This window comes from Culex quinquefasciatus, chromosome 1 (genome assembly GCF_015732765.1).
Source record: "Culex quinquefasciatus strain JHB chromosome 1, VPISU_Cqui_1.0_pri_paternal, whole genome shotgun sequence".
Lineage (NCBI taxonomy): Eukaryota > Metazoa > Arthropoda > Insecta > Diptera > Culicidae > Culex > Culex quinquefasciatus.
Window position 1 is genome coordinate 86,750,529 of NC_051861.1, and position 22,100 is coordinate 86,772,628.

Genomic DNA, 22,100 nt, shown 5'->3' on the forward strand with positions numbered 1-22,100 from the left:
TAATTCATATATTTTATTTGCAGGTTCTAATGAGCAATAATGTAATAAACAAGTGATTTAATGTCATTTTTTAACCAAATTTTGTTCAATTCTTTAAAGCGATGCACTTGTCTAGATTATAGAGGTATTGATAATACGTTTTAATTTGGATGACGAATAGAATGAATGCGTAATGTGATTTTCGAATGATCCCACCCTGTTTATATTTACAAAGTAGGACACTGTTCAAGCACAACCATGACTTTTTTGTTACTGGTAAATGAGCTGTTTTATGATCCGTAGTATGTGTTTTATTTTGTCTAGTTTTTCACATGTTTTGCTGGAAAACTGTGTGTGTTTTTTTTCAAGTTTTGATCGGTCAAAAGAGGTTTTTCTTTTTTTACGGGTGACGAAGAACTACGGCGAGAGTGTCATTTTGCGATATCGCAGTTAAATTTCCTGGCTGATTTTGGAACCCTGCAGTCCTTCCAACGAAAAAACATCACTAATTCTGGCGAAGCTAATCCAACAAACATCACACAATAAGTACAGCTTCTAGATGGATACAACCACATCGACTCTAAAAACATCTTCCATTTATAATTATAAAAAATGACGATCTCGCCTTCAACTATTTTAGGATTTCTTGACTTCAACTCCATGTGCTCAAAAGCCACACATTTTTTATGCTGGCAAAAAAAAATTAATCATCGATAACAATACTCTCTACCTATGGCGAACAGCATGTTGGTTCCACTTTGACAGTTGAGCAACTCTCTACGAAATCGGCCGATTTCGACCATTTTTATTTTTTTTATTTTTTTATTTTTTTTATTTTCGATATTTTTTGATATGTTTTAGGGGACAAAAACCCGCAACTTTTGAGCCATAGAGAAAGATGGTCAAAAAATCTGCCGCCGAGTTATGATTTTTTGAGGGCCAAATATTGAATATTACGCCCATTTAAAATGCTATTCTTGATTTCAAAATTTTCAAAATATTTTTTTCAAAAAGATCAGAAAATTTCACTAATGTTTCATGTTAACATTGAAAATCGGATCATTAGTTGCAGAGATATCGTCATTAGAAAATGGTGGGCTGATTGGGTGAGACTTAGAAAACTTAATTTTTCGTGTTTCTTTTTCTCTAAGCCGCTGTATTTCAGCAACCAGAGGTCCAATCTTCAATGTCTCTTAGACAATTTTATAGCAAATTTTCTGAACTTTTCAAATAAAATTGTTTTAGAAATGGTCATTCATGGTCACTATTTTTAAAAATCGAAAAACTGCAAATATTTCGCTAAAATCAAACTTTCGGTGGCTATATCTTGAAAACGGAGCTCTTTATCAAAAAATCTGTACAGTAGTTTTCGATTGCAAATTCAATTTTGCATTAAAAAATAACATCAAATTTGTTTTTGCATGAAACTTCAATTTTTTCCAAAAATCACTTTTTTTCAAAAAATCATAGCTCGGTGGCAGATTTTTTGACCATGTTTCTCTATGGCTCAAAAGTTGCGGATTTTTGTCTCCTAAAACATATAAAAAAAATCTCGAAAATCAAAAAATACATATTTTGGGAAATTGAGTTTTAGTGAAAAAAAAAGTTGATTAAAAAGTCTGCAAATTTTTTTTCCGTGAACCTATTTTTTTCTACAACTTTGCCGAAGACACCAAATTGATCAGCCCCCATAGCATATTTGGTCATAGGGAAGGCCCCCACAAAGTTTGAGCCAAATCAAAAAATACAAATAAAATCCATTTCCGGTTTTGGTAGAGAATTGCTCAGTTCATATTTGAGGCCGTTTTGCGAACCACTATTCATCACCCAGGTTTTAATGTTAGTTTTAAAATCTACTTTTTTGCAGTTTTGTGTATTATAAATTAAAAACATTTTGACAGTTCTAAGCAAAAATAAACCAAAATTTTTCAATTAGAAAATAAATTAAATGATCTACTTTGTTTGTTCGGATAAATAAATTTGTTAAGTCCGTTAAACATACCTAATTTTAATTTCACTTCTCAAATAGTTGCACCAAAAAGAAATAGGAAAAAAATATTATTTAAAATGAATAACAGGTATGCAGTTTAACAAGTTAGCAATAGATGTTTAGAAATGATTTGGCAGAGTTGCCAACTTTTACCAAAGTTTAAACAAATCTCTCCATTAAAACATTGATTGATATTAAAAATTTTAATGCTGAAAACAAAAACTCAATAATTGCAATTTAATGTTACTTATATTTTTTTCGCTACAAGTGCTGAAAAGATCAAGATTTACCTGTAATCGAAAAGTATTCCTTTTTGATTTAGTTATATTTGGTATAGAAGTGAAGGTCGTTTCGTTGTCTGAGAATGGCTAGAAAAGTAAGTAGTTTCACAAGGGAATCAAAAAATATACATATTTATTGATTAGTTAAAGTGCAGTTTTCTTGAAAAATGATGTTTTTTTCTTATAAAAAAGTGATTTTTATCTGTTGATGCTCAAAAGGCCATTTCAAGATTTTAGGTGTGCAGTGTATGTAAACAGTTTGAAACAATAACCTCTGATGGTGTTATGAATTAAACCAAGGTTTTCAACTTTAAATCTATATAATATTTGAGAGTTTCGTTCATCAGGAAAGCAAAAAAAAAAAATAATCAGGAGATTATAAATCGACAAAATGCTTAGTTTGCAAGACTGGAATAAAAGAACACTCAATACCTCAAATCAGAGACAAATCACTTGCAAATCTTCCCCATATCAACTTTATCAACCATGGCATTAAATTTTCCAAGAACACAAAAACACACAAAATACTTCCACCCCCCAACCACGCTCGTAATTAACATCATCGTTGTCTGCCACCTGGCAGATTTGGGGTTTAAAGGGGTTGCGAGCGATATATCCACAAATTTTCACGCAACCACACACCGGTTACCGCATGTGTTCAGCTGGGCGCGGAATTTCCCATTTTCCACCAGCACCATTTTTGCTGGCCACGGTTATAATGGCGGTCCTCCCTCCCGGCCACAAGGGCCAAATATATGGCGCTGGTCAGCCGGCCATGAAACAGACATTCATTGACCGATTGGCTGCTGCAAATATGAGTCGCTGCGGGACAAATTGAGTTAATTTTTGGATGATTAATTTAATTTTGTTGGGAAGTAAGTAGTAATTGGTGACGTTTTCAGGTAAAATGAGTGCGATGGAAAGTGGGAACACTTTATGAATATTAATTGTATTTAAATTCAAAACAGAAAATCTGGAAACACTGTAGTAAAATTTATGATATTCGTTTTCTTAGGCTTGTTAGAAATTGTACTTGCATAGTTTTAAAATTACTAAGAAGGACTAAACGTCGTAAAAACAGGTCAAAAATAGGTCACCCTACCAAAAAAAGCCAGTTCAAAGATCCTGTGACTTTCAGCTTTTATCCTTTCTGACACACCTTTTACGAAGTTGACAACCCCCATATTTGTGGCAATATGTGTGTGCGTGGTCAGCGGTGGTGGTGCGTACCTGATTAAGGTTTTAAATGTTGCATTCAATTTATGGTATGAACAATTAATTTCAGCTCTCGTTGGTCGTTCATGCGTTTAAGCCTTCCCCCCGAAGCTGAACTGAGCCGGGCTGGTGTTGGTCGTCAACCTGTGATTGCACCCGCCCAGCCGATAGTGATAATTTATTCATGAAATTTAACGGTGAATGGGGGTGGTTTTGGGGGGATTCCCATCGTGAAAAAGCGTGGATAATTGTGGTTAAGGGATTCTCTGTGACTGATTTTTTTTAATATACAAAAAAACATGCGACATGAAAATTATTCCAGATTCCAAAAAGTACATAAAATTTCCCTTAAAATGACATGTGCCAAATAAAAAAAAAATACAGTTGTGTAACGAAAAATGGTAGAGTTATTGAAATTAAATTTGTTATTTTTTTTAATAAAAAATACGTTTTCGGAATTCTGAGTAAGTAAACTGATACCAAGAAGTGGCAAGTGTTTAATCGATGCATAATCTATTTTGCCAGGAGTCGATGAAGTCGAGCTTTTGAGGTATTCGAAGTCTACAAATCTAAAGAAGAGGGTTGAAATCATGATTGGCATAATTCGTCACTCACATTTCAACGAGCGCTATGTTTCACGCAAAACCTATGTTTATGATGCTTTGTGAAATGTTAGCGACGAATTATCATTAACTATGAATGGCACCTGCCAAATAATATTGAATAATCTTACTCTTACAGTGATAATGCGCTTCAAAGATACATAATCTCGGAACTTCCATTCAGATGCTCTTCTGATTCACAAAATTCCACCCACTTCTGACGCAATTTTTCGTCACATAGAAAAGACAAAAGGCCACTTTTGGCCGCTCATCGTTTAATCTACGAACAAAAACAGCTGGAAGCATTTTTGTGATTTTTGGGATTAAAAAATCTGTAAAATAAAGATTTATCTGACATGGCTGGATAAACATAGCCCTCTACTTTGTTTATATTTACAACTAAAGTTCAGTTGTAGTAGTGGGGAGCATTCGAAAGCATGATTAGATGGCAATTTGGTGTCAAAGGGATTTATATGTGATACAGTCATCCCTCATATTCAAAACAGTTTACAGATCTGCCAATGTTCAACAAATCATAGAAAATCGATAATTGAACATAATGATTTGCTTTTTCTTTCATAATAAAGCTTTTCTTGCGATCTTTCGATTGAAGTATAGACTTGCTGTACATTTTTACGATTTATATCAAGTTTTTAAAGAAAAACATTGACCCTTGAAATCCACAAATTCTGAACACTTTTTTCTTACGATGTAAACAAACTTTTTTTTCTCTCCAGGAGTACACATTTACACAAAAAAATAATACTTCACACTCTAAAACCAACAAAACTCAAGCTCAACTTTTTTGTGAAAATATCAATTAAATTCAGGTGTTCCACAATTGTGGGAGGTACAATAACATCCCACAGTTATGGAACAGGCAATTTGGAGGCAGTGTTTTGCTGCTCTGGATAAAATAGTCTTGAAATGAGTTTTTTTGTTCAAAAAGTACTATTTTTAACTAGTGAAATAGGAAGAGAATGTTCAAATAAAGGTCCTAAAAATAGCAGGGACGACAGAAAAGTTACATTTTGCATCCTATTGACAAATTACCACAAAAGTGTTCCGAATTTGTGGGTGTTCCGAATATGTGGGATGACTGTACTTCTGAAAAATGAATCGATAACTCATGGTGATTACAAGCAAATCCCATATGTTTATACAGCATTTCCCCACGAAAACAGCATGATTCGAAAAAAGTTCTCCGATCTGGCTCAAAATTTTTCTGGGCGTTCCTTGGCCGAAATTATTAGACCCGTATTTTTTTGTTTGGCCATTAGGGTGACCTACGCCGTGTTAGGGTAGTCCGAAAAATGCCAATTTTCATCGATTTTCGCAAAAACCAATTTTGAGCCAGATCGGAGAATTTCTTTTTCGAATCATGCTGTTTTCGTGGGGAATTGCTGTATAAATAAATATGTTAGTAATTGTCTGTTCTACAACTTTGTAGAACATTGTTTCACTCCAAAAATAACCCTACAAAGTTTGAAAAAACACGATTTTTTTAAAGAAAAAAATTGTTCTAAATGAAAAAATTAACCTTTTGGGCTATTGCATATTCGAAAAGTACATTATTTTTTTCTAAAAATGACATTTTCGAAAAAAAAGTTGACTACCAAAAAATGGCAAAGTTTTTAAAACTTTTTGGTGTGTTTTTCAATGAAAAATACTTTTTTTCTGAATTTTCAGTACTACATCAAATCGAGCATTCAATTTTACATAAAAGTCCCTTTGACACAAAATTTCCACCTCATCACACCATTTCAGGCTGCGAATAATTGAAAAACATGTTTTTTTCACTTGTTTAAAAATGGAAGGGGTCGTACCGCCCCTCCGTCACGAGATATCAAAACCAGACCTGGGATACGTAATCAGGGACAAAAGTTACCCCTTAGGACGAAGTTTCACGCAAATCGAAGATGGGTTGGGGTAATTTTTCCCGATTTCATGTGAGTTGGTAGAGAATTACCCGCCTACAACTTTGTCGAAGACACCAAATCGATTACAAAACTCATTCAAAAGTTACAAATATTTACGTACCATTTTTTTATGAGTAGCTGCCAAAATTGTATGGAGACTTGCATGGGTTAACCAATGCCACTAGGTCGCTTCTTTGGTTATACGAAAGACCCCCACAAAGTTGTAGCCAAATTTAAAAACACAAAAAAAAAATAAAAATTGTCGAGATCGGCCGATTTCATGGAGAATTGCTTTATAAGAAAAGGGGGTCCATTACCAGCAAAAAATACTTTATTTTCAAATGGTAATTAATTCAAGAAAAAATAATCAGAATTCTGCAAAATAGAGCTTGAAATATTTTGAAACATGTGAAAAATGCTCGTCAGCTCTACTACACGGGTGTCTACTTATGGTTAGAATATCCTATTTCATTTTACTATTCATTTTACTATTTTACTATTTAATAAGAAAATTCTCCTTTCAATTACTTTAAAATGGAGCCATTCATTGAGACTTCGATGAACGGCAAATATGTATGTGTGTTTTTTTATTTAGCCAAATCTTTTGAATTCATATCAAATCAATTGTCGTACATATTAAGATAAGTGTATGTTATGTAAATATTATTAGATTTAAATCTTGAAAAGGATTATTCATATCAATCTGCTATCTTCAGCCATGCTTCGTTTCAGACAAGTCCACTATGGCAATAAACATTTTTAGAAATCGTTCGATTTCGAAAAATGAATAAATCAGATTTGTAACCAACTCGATCAAAATGTCAATTTCAACGGTAAGTATCGAGAACCAAGGGTCCGATTTGCTTCAAACAGACTCGCAATCCCAAATCAAGCACGACGCAAAACTGCCGTTTGTCACTTCCACACCAATCTCAGTAGCGCTCTCTTTTTGCTCTCCCTCTCACTCCAAACGGGTAGTACAGCGAGTGGTTCAGAGAGACCAGTCTTCCCGAAACGCGCGCACGCCGTACAAGTTTTCAGTGCAGATGAACCTCAAACACACAAGGCTGCCATGTTCGAGTTCTCCCCGCACGGCGCACTCAAGTTTACACGCGGTGTAAACACAGGGCGCACACCTCGGGTACAACGCCGTGCGAGCGAAGAGCGTGTAAAGAGACGAAAAAATGACTGCTTCTCACTCTCTCTGTGGCAAACACTGTAGTGTGACTGCAGCGGAAAAAGAAACACCGCTTTACAGCAGAGGAAGCGTGAAGGAACTATTTTTGTCTCTTTTCTGCGTCGTCGGCTTGCACGAGGTTTGTACCCGGGGAGCAAGGTTCGGTTTTAAACTCGAGGTTCGTGTGCGCGTACAGACTGTACACGGCAGAGTTTAGGTTTGCTTGTACGCGTGCACACGCGGTGCTGGTGTTTGATCGAGTATAGAAAACAGAGAACGCGGTTGAACGCGGTTCACGGGGATCACTGAGAGAGACCAATTGCGTTATGTCGCTCAAAGCTGACTCAAAATAGTTTGCGAATGGCAAACTGTGTTAGTGCAGGCCAAGTGAGTACCGCGCTAGTATTTTGTTTGGTTTTCTCCTCTCTGAGCATATTTGTGTGTGACTCGGGTCGACGGACGGAGCTGGAAAAGAAGTTCACGAAGTATTAGTATCGCTGATTGAAGCGATTCATTGCTGGCAGCAATCGGCAAAGATTCGTTCGTGATTTCTGCTCTTTGAACCGTAAATAAGGACTCTTGTCGAGAACCACGAATTTTGATGTCCATTTTGCCTGAGGGTATTGAAAAGGGAAAAGGGATCCAGCATTCTAGGAAAAGGGCTTAGTCATTTATGGAAGGATTTTGTACAACATTTGCTTATTCAACTACAATACATTTAAAATTATTTCCTCCTACAAATCATTTGACAGGCCAATCCCACCATAATTGCCACTTGTCTAACTGACAACTAATTGTGATTACAATGTTACAAAATGTAAACATCAAAATCACTCCTCCGAGCCCATTGTAACCATCTCAGCCATCATCATCATCATCATTATTATTATAGTGCACTCGAAACGTGACATGAGGGTAAACAAAAGCAGGGGTAAAAAAGTGGCCACCACACACTCATAGAAGAGAGAGAAAAAAAGCACAACAACACTTATGCAAACATCACATCGCGAGGACGCGACCAGGAATATCCTTGCTCTGTGGGTTTTACGGTTGCAAAAGTGTGCGTCCTCACTGATGTTTCCTGTCCGCGATGGTCACGACTAGAAGAGAACAAATCATGCATACTGAAGTGCATCTTTTAAGGGAGGTTAGGTTGTCATAATTCTGACATATTATTATTTTAATTTTTAAAAGTTGTTTAAATAATGAAATTTTACCAGAAACTTCTTTATTTTTAATTATGTAAAAAATTCCGCAGCAAATCGTCGCCGTCGTGCTTACTTGTCATACGTGCATTTTAGGCCAAATTGAAGAACGCCATTTTGTGCAGCTCACAATGCCTCACCTTTTGACTTTCACAGATCCCCGAAATTTGATTTCATTCCTGAGATATTCAATAAAAACCGAAAAAACTCCGTGCAATTTTGTCACTTTACATATGAAAGAAGTCACTTCCTCAAAATTGATGTAAGTGCGATAACTGGCCAAAGGGATTTCAGGTCAGAACGACGAACGAGTTAGACTACCGTAAACGTTTGTAATTATAACTCGGGACTCCAGCAACCAACTTCAACCAAACTTCGGGACAATGCACATAATAGTCAGCCAAACAAAATGTGTTTGTTATTGTTTACATTGCGTGCTCTTGTTTTTGTTGATTCAAGGTCAAACATAAAAACGCGTTTTTATCGGAACGTCGAAATGGCGGTTGCGACAAGATAGCACGACGCAGTCGAAATGCGGAACATTCACCCTACAAAGTTTGAAGTGGATCCCAGGTCCTTGTCACAATGACGCGGTTATTGTCATAAATTGTGGTCCGTTGACGGAAAACGAACGGGGTGTTTGTGACAGAGTGAGGTTCCCGTATGGATCCGCTGGATGGAGGTCCATGAAAAAAAATCCTGTGTATATAAAAATCAACGGGCGGAAGCGAAATCGTTAATACTATCAGTGGCTATGATCGCCCGCCATAATCAACAACATATTGAGTGTGTAAACATTGGTTTCATGGGGCAGCTGCGTTTTGACGTGTGGAAGTGATGGGAGCAGATTTTCATTTTATGAAATTTTGTAATTTTGAAACATTTATAAAAGGTACGTTTTTGTAGAAAGAAACAAAATGATTGCTAACAATTTCAATTTACTCTAATCAAGTTTGAACAGCACCTTTAGCACCTCCCACGTTCTCGTCCCACCGCCAGGTCCTTGATACCTGACATTTACCATAAAACATTGTCTGCACTTTTTCTCTATTTCATTAATCTTACAATAGCTCCCAACAAATTACCTCCATCAACCTTGCACGATCCACCTTTATCGCGTCTACTACCCCCCCCTGTGGAGGCTCCTTTAAGGGAAAGCTCCACTCGAGGCAGGCATGATTACATTATGCTCCATTTAGCTCCAAGCCAAGAAGGACTAGACAAGACACCTTCAGGAGCTGATGGCACCCGTTAATAATAGATTCCCATCACTTGGCCACTAACCGTCGTCGTCGTCGTCGCGGCGTTGTTCCGCGGTGTAGCAGGTACCTCAAGGTGGTGCACTACTCTGCCTGGAATTGCATTTCTTCTTGGTTTTGTCGGCGGCGGAAATGACACCATGGGAAAAAGCTGGAATGCCGTAATTGCGCTGGCGTGTTTTGGCTGGACTTTTTTTAATCTACTTTTAATTGAAGTCAAATCGATGATTGATAATTTATTAATTCACAAGCATGGTTTCAATTGACATGATTTAAAAAGATGTACAGTATTTTTTTGTATTTTACGATTTTAAATTGAAATTTTGTATTTTTTTTTTATTTTATTTTTTTTATATTTAGATGATACTTCTTCCATACATTCCCAATGTCAAATGAAGCAATTATTCATAATTAGTTTGCATTTTTATATATCCGATTATCCGAAATTTTGATCATCCAAAGTTCGATTATTCGATTGTTCGAATTTCGATTTTATTTTCTTACTAGTATCATCAAATTCGAATGCTGCGACCCCAGCATATTGAAACTTGAATGATTAATTGCTTTTTTAATTACCAAATGCATTTTCTCAATATTTTATCACCAACACCGATTTGGATTTAAAAAAATCCTAATCACTTTAGAGTTATTAAACTCTAAAATAAAAAATAAGCCAACGAAGAAAAAATCTCGGTTCGATTATCTGAACTAAATTTTTTTCGTGTCTGGGCTGTATTCGAAAAATCTGAATCATGAGATTTGATATTTTGATCGATTTGGAGTCTTCGGCAAAGTTGTAGCTGATTATGACTTTTTTTTAAATATATAGATATATATATTGCCTTTTTTACTAAAGAAAGGTATAGGTTTTACTTTGAGGCTGGACGTCATTTCCATCTTCGTAAATAAGACGATACAGCATGAATTTTAATCGGAAAAATCGTCAAAAAATCGATTTTCGACGCCCTATCGATTCACCTTGACAGAACTCGCCTATCTCCAACCCTCGAATTAAGAGAAAATAAATTCCGTGGAGGTCGAGTGATGTTCGTATGTGGTAAAATTTTGCAAAATTTTGTGTCGCGCCGTTCTCAGCTCCCATACATCCGATTTTGATTCTTCTGAATGCAGATGAAAGCTAGTGTGCTGAACCTGGGCGAGTTGCCGCGCAAATTTCGAAATATCCATCTGTTTTCGGATGCGGCCAAACTTTTCAACAAAATACACAGTTTTCAAATGAAAGTATAGTTATTTTTATTTTCATATCTTTTATTTATCTCAAAAATTGCATTTTTCGAGCTCTACAAACTCCCAAATCATTATCCAGATTAATTATTTGGTTCTGGAGTTAGAGCCGTTTGATTAACCTACAATAAGAAAAAAAAATCCCTAAAAAAAGAAAATAGCCCACCTGGTGACTTTCGCCAACATTTTTCGTTTTTAATTTTATCCGAATTTTTTTCCTACATTTATAGTGCAGACCATGCGTGAGCATCTGAAACAAATTTGACATCTATCGGCAATCTCGATCAATTTTTAGAACGATTTACTTTTTGCCTTACTTACTAAAGAAAGGTATAGGTTTTACTTTATGGCTGGACGTCATTTTCATGTTCGTAAATATGACGATTCAGCATGAATTTTATTCTAATAAATTTAAATTTAAATTCAAATTCTTTTGTGCTGCCGTTATAGTCGATATTATGAATTGAAAGAAGAGCAATTCTCTACGAAATCGTTCTTTTTTCTTAAATTTTATTTTTTGTATTTTTTAGTCCGACTGAAACTTTTGTGGTGCCTTTGGTATGCCCAAAGAAGCCATTTTGCATCATTAGTTTGTCCATATAATTTTCCATACAAATTTGGCAGCTGGCTACACAAAAATGATTAGCATTAGCATTAGCATTAGCATTTGAGGACGCCCTATCCACGGATGGCTCCACAACGCTTATCCCACTGTTTGGTCTGGTTGTGTTAGACCCTCATCCGGAACAATAATCCAACACGGGAGATACCATGTCTTCATCTTTTGATGAGTGTGTAATACAGCCCAGGGCATAAGGGGGTCCTTGCCGGGTCTAAGCTATCCTTTGGGGAGCGGAAGGAATGTTAGTAAACACCTATCTAAAGTGCGCAAGGATCCCTGCGTCACCTTAGGGGTGTAGATGTTTGTAGGGTGGTTTTGGACTCAATGTTAGTAGAAAGGTAGGACCCTAGGATATACCTCGAAAGGTATTGCGGGTTGATAAAAAGTGGTTTATGTTTTATGATATTAAACTCATACAGTCGGCTGTAATGAGTAATGTGGATGATTTAAAGATTTATGATTTATAAGTTTATAATAATAGATTATTATACTCAGTCAGCCTGCTGTACTGAGGAAAATAATGATTTGTATATTTTCAATTTTACGTTTAAGTAGGTTTTAAACTCATACAGCCGGCTGTATCGAGTAAATAGTAAGAGAAATTTTGGTGTTAAATTAAAATCGATTCATTCTTAGACAGCCGGCTGTGGAAAGACTGAATCGCCGGGAAAATATACTGTGCATTTATTATTTTCAGCAATATCTAAATTGGTGTCTCTAGCCGAACAATTAACCGAAGAAAAGCAAAAAAAAACAAACACGAGGTAAAACGAACGACGACAACGGAAACCTTCCGCGACGAACGCGACGTGAACTGTTAAAAGCATAAAAAATAAAAATACAAAAGACGCGGCGTAGTTCTACTTCAAAATACGAAAATTGAATTTGACACGGATTCGATCTGTTAGTTTGTGGCCTCTACTGTGAGTCAACTGTGGTATTCGGGAAGAGAAGCACACACACATACATCCAATCACTCATTCTCTCACATCGTAATCACGATCATTCGCTTGCTCACACTAACACCATTCATGACGAGAAACAAAACAAAACATAAACATAAAAAGAACGCTCTCACCGGGTCCGGAGCAGTAGCGCCATGCGGGTTTCAAGCTGCAGCTTCCTCCGCAATCACGCCGCCAAGTCAAGCTGCTGTTGTTGGTCGCCTTAGTTACACCAACACCAACACTGTCATACACGCCAGCATGTTCTCTCGGCTCTCAAGTGCCTTTTTTCCGGAAAGAGCGAGGAGCCAGGAGAGCGCGGCAGAAAAAAAACTGTTTCTCTCTGTACATTGCTTTTTCACAACCATTTTCGCGAGAGAAAATTATAGATACACTAACACCACTAAGTTTTCTCTCTCCGGATGGCGTAGCCCAACAAGTGCTAAAACATGACGCCATTTTCCTCCTGCTCCAAATTGAAACAAAAATCACAAAAAAAATGCACTTTTTTTCTCAAGAATCACTTGAATTCCACATTATTCGTACGTAGAAACATTTTCCGCGACGGACGGATAACTTTTCACTGTTAAACTTAATATTTTTCACATAGAAATCGTAAAAAATTATGCCCGTGACAGCACACACGACCGACCCGTAGCAGTGCAGCTCTCTCCAGCCAGCTCGAGCCCTTCGGCAGCTGGCTACACAAAAATGATGTATGAAAATTCAAAAATCTGTATCATTTGAAGGAATTTTTTGATCGATTTGGTGTCTTCGGCAAAGTTGTAGGTATGAAATGGACTACACTGGAAAAAATGATACACGGTAAAAAAAATTGGTGATTTTTTATTTAACTTTTTGTCACTAAAACTTGATTTGCAAAAAACACTATTTTTTATATGTTTTAGATAGGGCGTTTTGAATTTCCCGGGAAGCGGGAAAAATATTTTTGAAATTTTGTTATGTTTTTCAAGCTTACTAATATAGAATTAGCTCAATACTGTTCATTTTTGATATTCTATACTTCAATCTAAACAAGAAGAGCAATTTTGAGTTTGTTTAAAAAATATTAAAAATTGTTGTTTTTTGTTGTGCTTTGGATTTTTAATGAATCATGATTTTTAATACAATGTGATTTAAATTATTTCATATTAATCATCTTAAAATCATTAAAAATTTCTTTTATTTTTCATAGGAAATGACTTCTTATGCTTAAAGAAATTCATTGAAATTGTAAACAAAAACAAGAAACGAAAACAAATAAAATGATACCATCCAATGTTAAATTTTAGAAAAGTTTATAATTTCATGTTTGACAAAAAAAATATTTAAAAAATTATCTTAAAGCCACTACCGCCAACTGAGCGAAATCGGGACTGCAGTCTGAATAGGTTCAGGATATTTTAGAGCAATAAATAAGAAAATCGGTGTACTAATTATTATACTAAATGGGTCATTCCATCTCAACTGTGCACGAAAAAGTGCAAATTTGAAAATTACCCTCTCCGATCATGCTCAAATTTGGCAGAGCTGTTAATACTATCAAAACATGCCAGAATCCCGAATTTCATCAAAATCGGACCACCCCCTCAATTTTTGTACCTCCCCAAAAAATCGACTTTTTGGCGATTTTTGACCAAACCTTCAAGTTTCAAACGACGATAACTCAGGAACCACAAATCTTAGAGGTCGGTCTTGGACTCAATTTTGAAGGAAATTGGACGTAGAATCCATTTCTGTGGTCAAATTTTTGATTAATTTATTTTTTCTACCTGTATTGCGCAATTGAAAACTTTAAACGGCCGTATCTCAAAACACCCCAACTTATTTTTAATTTGACCTCACCACCCGGCCAATTTTACATAAGAATCACTTATCGACAAAAAGGAATATGTTTCGTTCCAGAGATATCGAATTTTAAAGTTTTGTGTTTTCGAGATTACCTACATCAGCTTCATTCGCCGCATCTGCTAGAAGCACAAAGGCGGGCTGATCAATAACTGCTACCTGGTGTTCTAGGAGATGATTAATTCAATTTATATTTTCATAATTTTACGCAAATATTTATTCAAATGGCTAATAGGGGAAATTCTGGTATGTTTGGCAGGTTAAGTCCTCGCTCCTAGTTTCGTCCAATTTGCTCATTTTCACTATTTAAACAACAAATTTTGCAAAACTTTTGATAGAAACTTGCTTGTTCACTTCTTATTGAGCTATTTATCACTCGATTTCAGTTGAAAACGCTTTTAATCAGCTGTAATTGAATGCCAAAGCGCTGATATGGCAACATAAGAGGAACGCTGGAATTAGATGCTGTTCCCCTACCTTGATCAATCTATTTTTGTGAAAGGAATATTTATTGGGTTATTTGACGTGTTGCTAACCGTTTTAGAGTACCTCCGAGGCCATGACTAGGGCAAATCCTATTTATGGTTTAAAAGATTGATCATATCAAATCAATTTTAATATTGTGAGCCAGCTACATTTGATTAAAAGAATCCAAGAATGATGTAAGGAAAAAAATACTGTTGTTCGGACGGTGTCGAAATCATCGCAACTAAATTTGGGGAATTAGCCGCTTTGCAGCAGATCAAACTTTGTGATTTTCTTACATTTTTCAGTTTTATACTTTCCAGAAATCCTTTTCCTACTCCTTGTGATCGTCCTTCACTAGAGTACAACGTATCAACAAATTTTATTAATTTTGTTCATATATTTTTACTCAGTAATGTATCGTGTACTTATTGTTCAGTGTTACTAACAAGATTAATTGCATTTTCCTGCTCGCTCCGTCGGAATCCAATTCTGCCCTTTACTGTGTCGTTATTGCTCTGTCCTGTGGGTTAGCACAGAAATTCACTTCATTCATTTTTTGAGCAGATAAACATTCGTGATTCAACTCCAGTTTCCTACAGTGTTATACAGTCAATTTTTGCCCAATTTGATAAAGATTATTTATGATGAAATATTATTTCAATAAATGACCAGGTAGCAGTTATTGATCAGCCTGCCTGTGTGCTTCTAGCAGATGCGGCGAATGAAGCTGATGTAGGTAATCTCGAAAACACAAAACTTTAAAATTCGATATCTCTGAACGAAACATATTCCTTTTTGTCGATAAGTGATTCTTATGTAAAATTGGCCGGGAACACGATGGTGAGGTCAAATAAAGAAAATAAGTTGGTGTTTTGAGATACGGCCGTTTAAAGTTTTCAATTGCGCAATACAGGTAGACAAAATATATTAATCAACATTTTGATCACGGAAATGGATTCTACGTCCAATTTCCTTCAAAATTGAGTCTAAGACCGACCTCTAAGATTTGTAGTTCCTGAGTTATCGTCGTTTGAAACTTGAAGGTTTGGTCAAAATCGCCAAAAGTCGATTTTTTGGGGAGGTACAAAAATTGAGGGGGTGGTCCGATTTGGATGAAATTCGGGATTATTGCATGTTTTGATAGTATCAACAGCTCTGCCAAATTTGAGCTGGATCGGAGAGGGTAATTTTCAAATGCTGTTCCGCTTCAGATGGAATGACCCAAATCAGAACATTATGCAAAAAATATTGGGTTAAACAGCTGTCTTAGTTCGTTACTATTGTCCTAATTTGCTCCAGATGCCGATGTTTGATGAAAAATAATTATTTTTTTCATGTTTAAAATCATCACAAAACGGTAATATTTATAAAATAAATAAAATTTAATGTAACATATTTAAAGCGTTAAGCATTCTGCAAATTTTTAATAATTTTTCCTTATAAGCCAAATAAATGTTAATATGTGCCGAATACAAATTTGCTAATGCTTTAAAATTCTTTTCGATTACTAAATATTCATTCATCTATTTCCACAACCAAATCTGAGTTTCCAGACCAAAAAATGATTTATTTTTCAATTTCGGGAATTCCCGGGACGAAATATAAAAAATCCCGGGATTCGGGAATTCCCGGTTTAGGGATAATCCCGGGAATTCCCGGGATGGACGCACTAGTTTAAGAGGACATCAAAAGCCAACTTTTCAGAAGTTTTCAGAATGGGCAAAAAATCTTTGACCGAGTTATGAATTTTTGAATCAATACTGATTTTTTCAAAAAATCGAAAAATTGGTCCCAAAAATTTTTTAAGTTAATTTTTCGATGTAAAATCAAATTTGCATTAAAAAGTACTTTAGTGAAATTTTGATGGAGTGCTCTGTTTTCAAGTTAAATCCATTTTTAGGTGACTCTTTTGAAAATAGTCGCAGTCTTTCATTTTGTTAAATTAGTGCACATGTTTGCCCACATTTGAAAAAAATTTTTTTGAAAAGCTGAGAAAATTCTCTATATTTTGCACTTTTGAACTTTGTTCAAACGACCCTTAGTTGCTGAGATATTGCCATGCAAAGGTTTAAAAACAGGAAAATTGTTGTTTTCAAAGTCTCACCCAAACAACCCACCATTTTCTAATGTAGATATCTTATCCGATTTTCAATGTTGAAATATGAAACATTCGTGAAATTTGCCGATCTTTTCGTAAAAAATATTATACATATACATTTCAAAAGGGCCAAACCTTCAATATTACGCCCTTTTAAAATGTAAGTCTTGGTTTAAAAATTTTGAAATTTTTTTTTGAAAAAATCGGAAAATTTCACGATTGTTTCATATTTTAACATTGAAAATCGGACCATTAGTTGCTGAGATATCGACATTAGAAAATGGTGGGTTGTTTGGGTGGGACTTAGAAAACATAAATTTTCCAGTTTTTTAACCTTTGCATGGCAATATCTTAACAACTAAGGGTCGTATGAACAAAGTTCAAGGAAGCAAAATATAAAGAATTTTCTCAGCTCTTCAAAAATATTTTCTCAAAAGTGGGCAAACATGTGCACTAATTTAAAAAATGAAAAACTTCGACTATTTTCAAAAACATATCCTCTAAAACATATAAAAAAAAATTCAAAATAGTGTTTTTTGCAAATCAAATTTTAGTGACAAAAAGTTGGATAAAAAATCACCAAAAATTGTTTTACCGTGCATCATTTTTTTCCAGTGTAGTCCATATCCATACCTACAACTTTGCCGAAGACACCAAATCAATGAAAATATTCATTCAAAAGATACAGATTTTTGAATTTTCATACATCATTTTTGTATGGCCAGCTGCCAAATTTGTATGGAAAATTATATGGACAAACTAATGATACAAAATGGCTTCTTTGGGCATACCAAAGGCACCAAAAAAGTTTCAGTCAGATTAAAAAATACAAAAAAAAACGAATGACCGAAATCTGAGAGAACTGCTCAGAAGTTATATTTTTAGTAAGAAAGGCTCTATCTCACCCCTGGTGGGATTAAAACGGGGTTTTGGTCGGATTTCCTTTTTTTTTAAATTAATATCGCATCTTAAATTAAATGGAAATTTCGTTTGTCAATTTTTCAGATTTTTTTCCAAAAATATTTTTTTTTTCAAAAAAACATTTCTATGATACCAGATTTTGCACCATTTCAAATTCTTGCCTTTTGAAGTTCCCTCAAAAATAAACAAATAATCGTGTTTTGGGAATTTAACATTGAGTGATACAAATTTAAATACTTCTTTTCCATGTGCCATTTGTTTCTGAAAAATCCTAACCTACAACTATATAAAAGACTTGGTGTTAATCAAAATAGAACAAAGTTTCATCTAAATGATCAAATAAAAATCACGAAAATTAATTAAAAATTCTTGAGGATTACTTGCTTTAGTATCTATTTGAGAATCATTTTAGTTTCAGTTTATCCAATAACAACTCTAAGGGATGAGACCGGGTCCACTTAAAAAGTTTTTATGATTTTGATTTTACCTAAATTGTTTTTGTTATTTCGATATAACGACACGTATATCAGTTTTTGGCAATAGTCTATGACACGGACGGTAATTATAAATCAGTCTGATTCTGAGAATCAAATAGTTTGACCTTATTGTTAGAACTTTATCAACTTTCATTTTATGTATAAATATTGTTGCATATATAGAGAAAAATAAAATAAACATTTCACAAAAAAGACAAAATAGGAACTCATGCAACAAGTTGCAAAAAACCATATTTCTTATTAAGCGATGTTCAGCGAGTTGGATAATTCCGACGAATACTGAAAAAATCTAGTTTTGCAACGAATTGCACAAAACTTTTTGTGCAATTCCCTTTAAATGGAGATTTTAATCAGTGTTTAGTCAATTCACCGTTTAAATCAAAACAAGATTGAAAATTATTATCTTTCGATACAAGTGCTGCAAATTTCTACGTTTCAGTACCCAGTTCAGCGTTGAAAAGTTTAACTTTACAGCTCTTGCATAAAAAAAATATTACATTTCAATTTTGTTATTTTTGGTTGAAAAAAGTATGCCGTTTTTACGTTCCAGAATGACTTTAAAAATAAGTTGTTTCACGATGGAATTGCTAAAAACTACTTTAGAATTTTTCTATTTTTTTTTATAATTCAAAATGTGTTCTTTTTAAATTATTTATGCCTTCCTTATCTTACTGAGGAAAGGCTATTAAATCACTCAAAACGGGTTTTTGGTCGGATTTCCTTTTTGTTTGAAATTAATATCGCATCTTAAATTAAATAGAGTTTTCGTTTGGCACCCTCTAGACCCACCATCACGTATACTAACGACTCAGAATCAAGTACTAAGCAAATATATGTGTAAATCTTTTCCTGTTCCTGAGGGGAACACCTGTGAAGAGTATCGGGGTCGGCATTTACAAAGTGGATTCAATATCAGTTTATTAATCAACTTAATGTTAACACGTTAAGGTTACTGTTAACATTCCATAGGTTGTCTTCCTAAGGTGTTTTGATAAGGTCAAGTTTGTGATACACTACCTTCACTTTACTAAGCAATCGAATCCAGAAGAGAAATGATCACCAGTTGTGTTGGTCCGAGCCGGGATTTGAACAACGATCTACCGCTTACGAGGCGGAAGAGTTACCACTAGGCTTCGTGGCTCGGCTATGTGTGCAGGGATGTTGATAAAACATTGGAACTCGATTATCTCCGGACTGCCTGAACGGATTTCAATCCGTCTTGGGTTCCCATAAGTCTCTATTCAAAATCAGCAAGTTCAGTAAAGTTTTTTAAAAGTTATGCTATAAAAATTAATTTGACTAAATTCCGGAAGATTGTAAAAAGGGTGGTTTTGTGAGAAAAGTCCGTAATATTATACATTTTTATAAAGGTATTTCCTTTCCAACGTGCCCAAAATATTGAAGATCTGACAACCGTATCAATAGTTATGATCACTTGAGTGTTGATTTTATACTTTTTGGAAGCCGAACCAAATAAATGTTGAGGAAAATGATATCCGGATCAGTTATGCGACCCAATGTTGGAATTGTAAACAAAAGACCTTTCCAACGAATCCAAACGATTGAAGATCTGACAACATAAGGGAACATCCATGAACCACGAGAACACTTTTTTCAAAATATCATTTGACCAATTTGAAAATGTTCTAAAAAAAACTGCAAGAATTTATCTGCAAAAATTATATCATTATTGCAATTTATGAAACTATCAACTTTTTCTGTCATTTGAGAGAGACAAAACGGCCTACTTTTCCTAACCAATAATACATTGCTAAAAATTCGATCTATTCAGCATTGTATATTTTCAGCACTGTTTTGAACTTATGTGGTTTTGTGCGTTTTTCTGGTATTCTTACTCATTTTTTTTTTTGAGTAGGTTTACAAAAGGCAAACAAAACAAAGCCGTTTCTCGATAAGTTATCGATCAATTTACAAACTATTAATTTTAAAATGCTTACGTTTTGTTCATCTGCTCGCCTTTTAAATGCTCATTTATGAAAAACCATGAACTTTCGATTTGCTTTAGAGTAAAAATCAAAAAAGTGTCGAAGGTCGTGGTCAGCCTGTTGCAATTTAATACGAGATGTGTTTGTATTGAAACAAAACTCAACTACTCACCGTTTAAAAAGTACAAGATATCGAACAATCGTCCAGATGAAAGTTAAAATCATTTCGATATGTTCTGTATTTGATGTTAACACTTATCTTTCATTTTTTCATCGCATAGCAATTTGCCAATTACCCATTTCCACACTATCACTTTTCTTATTCGTTTTAACTATGGCTTGTTTCACTCAAAGAACCATTTTCCAACACGACACACTTCTAAACACGTTTACTCGCTTCGCTCTAACCCAAATCACCGAAAAAAGAATAGCGAACACTGCGGAGATATTCAATTCCTTCACTAAATTACGGTTTCATTTTGTATTTTACTCAATTTTTCATCGGATTACACTTATTCTAAACATCTTTATTCTTTAAGTTGATTACCATCAAAATTCTCGAATCGGTCAACTTTGTGTCCCAAAACCCTTCGAGATATCCGAACAGAAGAATTTTCCACACACAAAAATTTCCCCTTTTAACCGGCCAGCGCGCCCGAAGGTAGACCGCACGCGGAGCGCGTTAAAATATTACTAAACTGCCACCAGATGGCAGGGACGCCACCAAACCAAACAACATTCCTCGGCACGGCAACGAGACATTCCAAGAGAGAGACAATAGGTGAGAAGAGAGCAGTGAAAACAGCTGCTCTTAATTTCTCTCCCTCTCGTCGGTGTGGTGAGTTTTTCCAGCAGTTTCGGAGGGAGCGAGCTCACACATTTTATGTGAAGCTTTTTTTCCTCCCTCGTCGAGCAGATCGGGCTTATTTTATTGGATGATGTTATTTATCAGAAGCCTCAGCATCCTTGCACAAGTGAGCTAGCGAGCGAAGGGAAGTCTTAAGAAAAAGGTTATGTATTTGGAGGATTTGCCCTCTCTCTTCCCTCCCTCACTCTTTTTTGGGAGGGTTTGTTGGATTGTTAGGGGAGGGCATTGCTGCGGGGGAGGAAGTTTGAACGTTGTTATCTCATCACCGGGAGTTGGAATTTGTGGTTGGGCAGGGGAAACACGTGGCAGGAAGCGTGGGAAAATTTTGACACTTTGATTGTGCATCCTGAAATGCACTATTGAAATGTTGTCATTTTGTCGCTGCCGTGCTAGCTTGTCGCACGTGCACTTTGGGGCCAAATTGAGTTAAGAACGCCATTTTGTGCAGATCATAACGCCTCACCTTTTGCCTATTTCTCAAAAAATACTACCCCCTAAAAAAGACCCCGTGTTTGACCTTCACAGATCCCCAAACTCGATTTCAATCCTGAGATATTAAACGAAACCGGAAAACACTCCGTAAATTTTTGTCACTTTTCACATGAAAGAAGTTTCAATCTTGCAATGCTATCTTGACACACTTTGAAAATTGATGAAAATACGCCAACTGGCCAAAGAGATTTCAGGTCAGAACGCGTTCGACGCACGTACAAGTTAGACAACCATAAACATTTGTATTTATATCTCCTCGAGACTCCAGCAACCAACTTCAGCCAAACTTTGGGACAATGCACATAATGGTCAGCCAAACAAAACGTGTTTGTTATTGTTTACATTGAGTGCTTTAGTTTTTTTAATTCAAGGTCAAACATAAAAACGCGTTTTTCTCGGAACGTCGAAGTGGCGGGTGCGGTTATTCATGCAAATTATAAAAATGGAATTTGCAAGTGTTTCTAGTAAAAAAAGTTCATTTTCAATATACTTGAAAAAGGATTATTTTCAAAAAATTTAAATCT

General features: G+C 35.3%; 1 protein-coding gene across 2 annotated transcripts in view; it reads right to left on the reverse strand.

The window, feature by feature from the left end:
* LOC6053845 overlaps positions 1–20,890 on the reverse strand; it is a 188,471-nt gene extending 167,581 nt beyond the window's left edge. For both annotated transcript variants that reach the window (XM_038266971.1, XM_038266969.1), the window contains exon 1: positions 20,389–20,890. The gene's annotated coding sequence lies outside the window, so the exon portion shown is untranslated. The remainder of the gene's footprint in view (positions 1–20,388) is intronic.
* Positions 20,891–22,100: the final 1,210 nt, after the last annotated feature.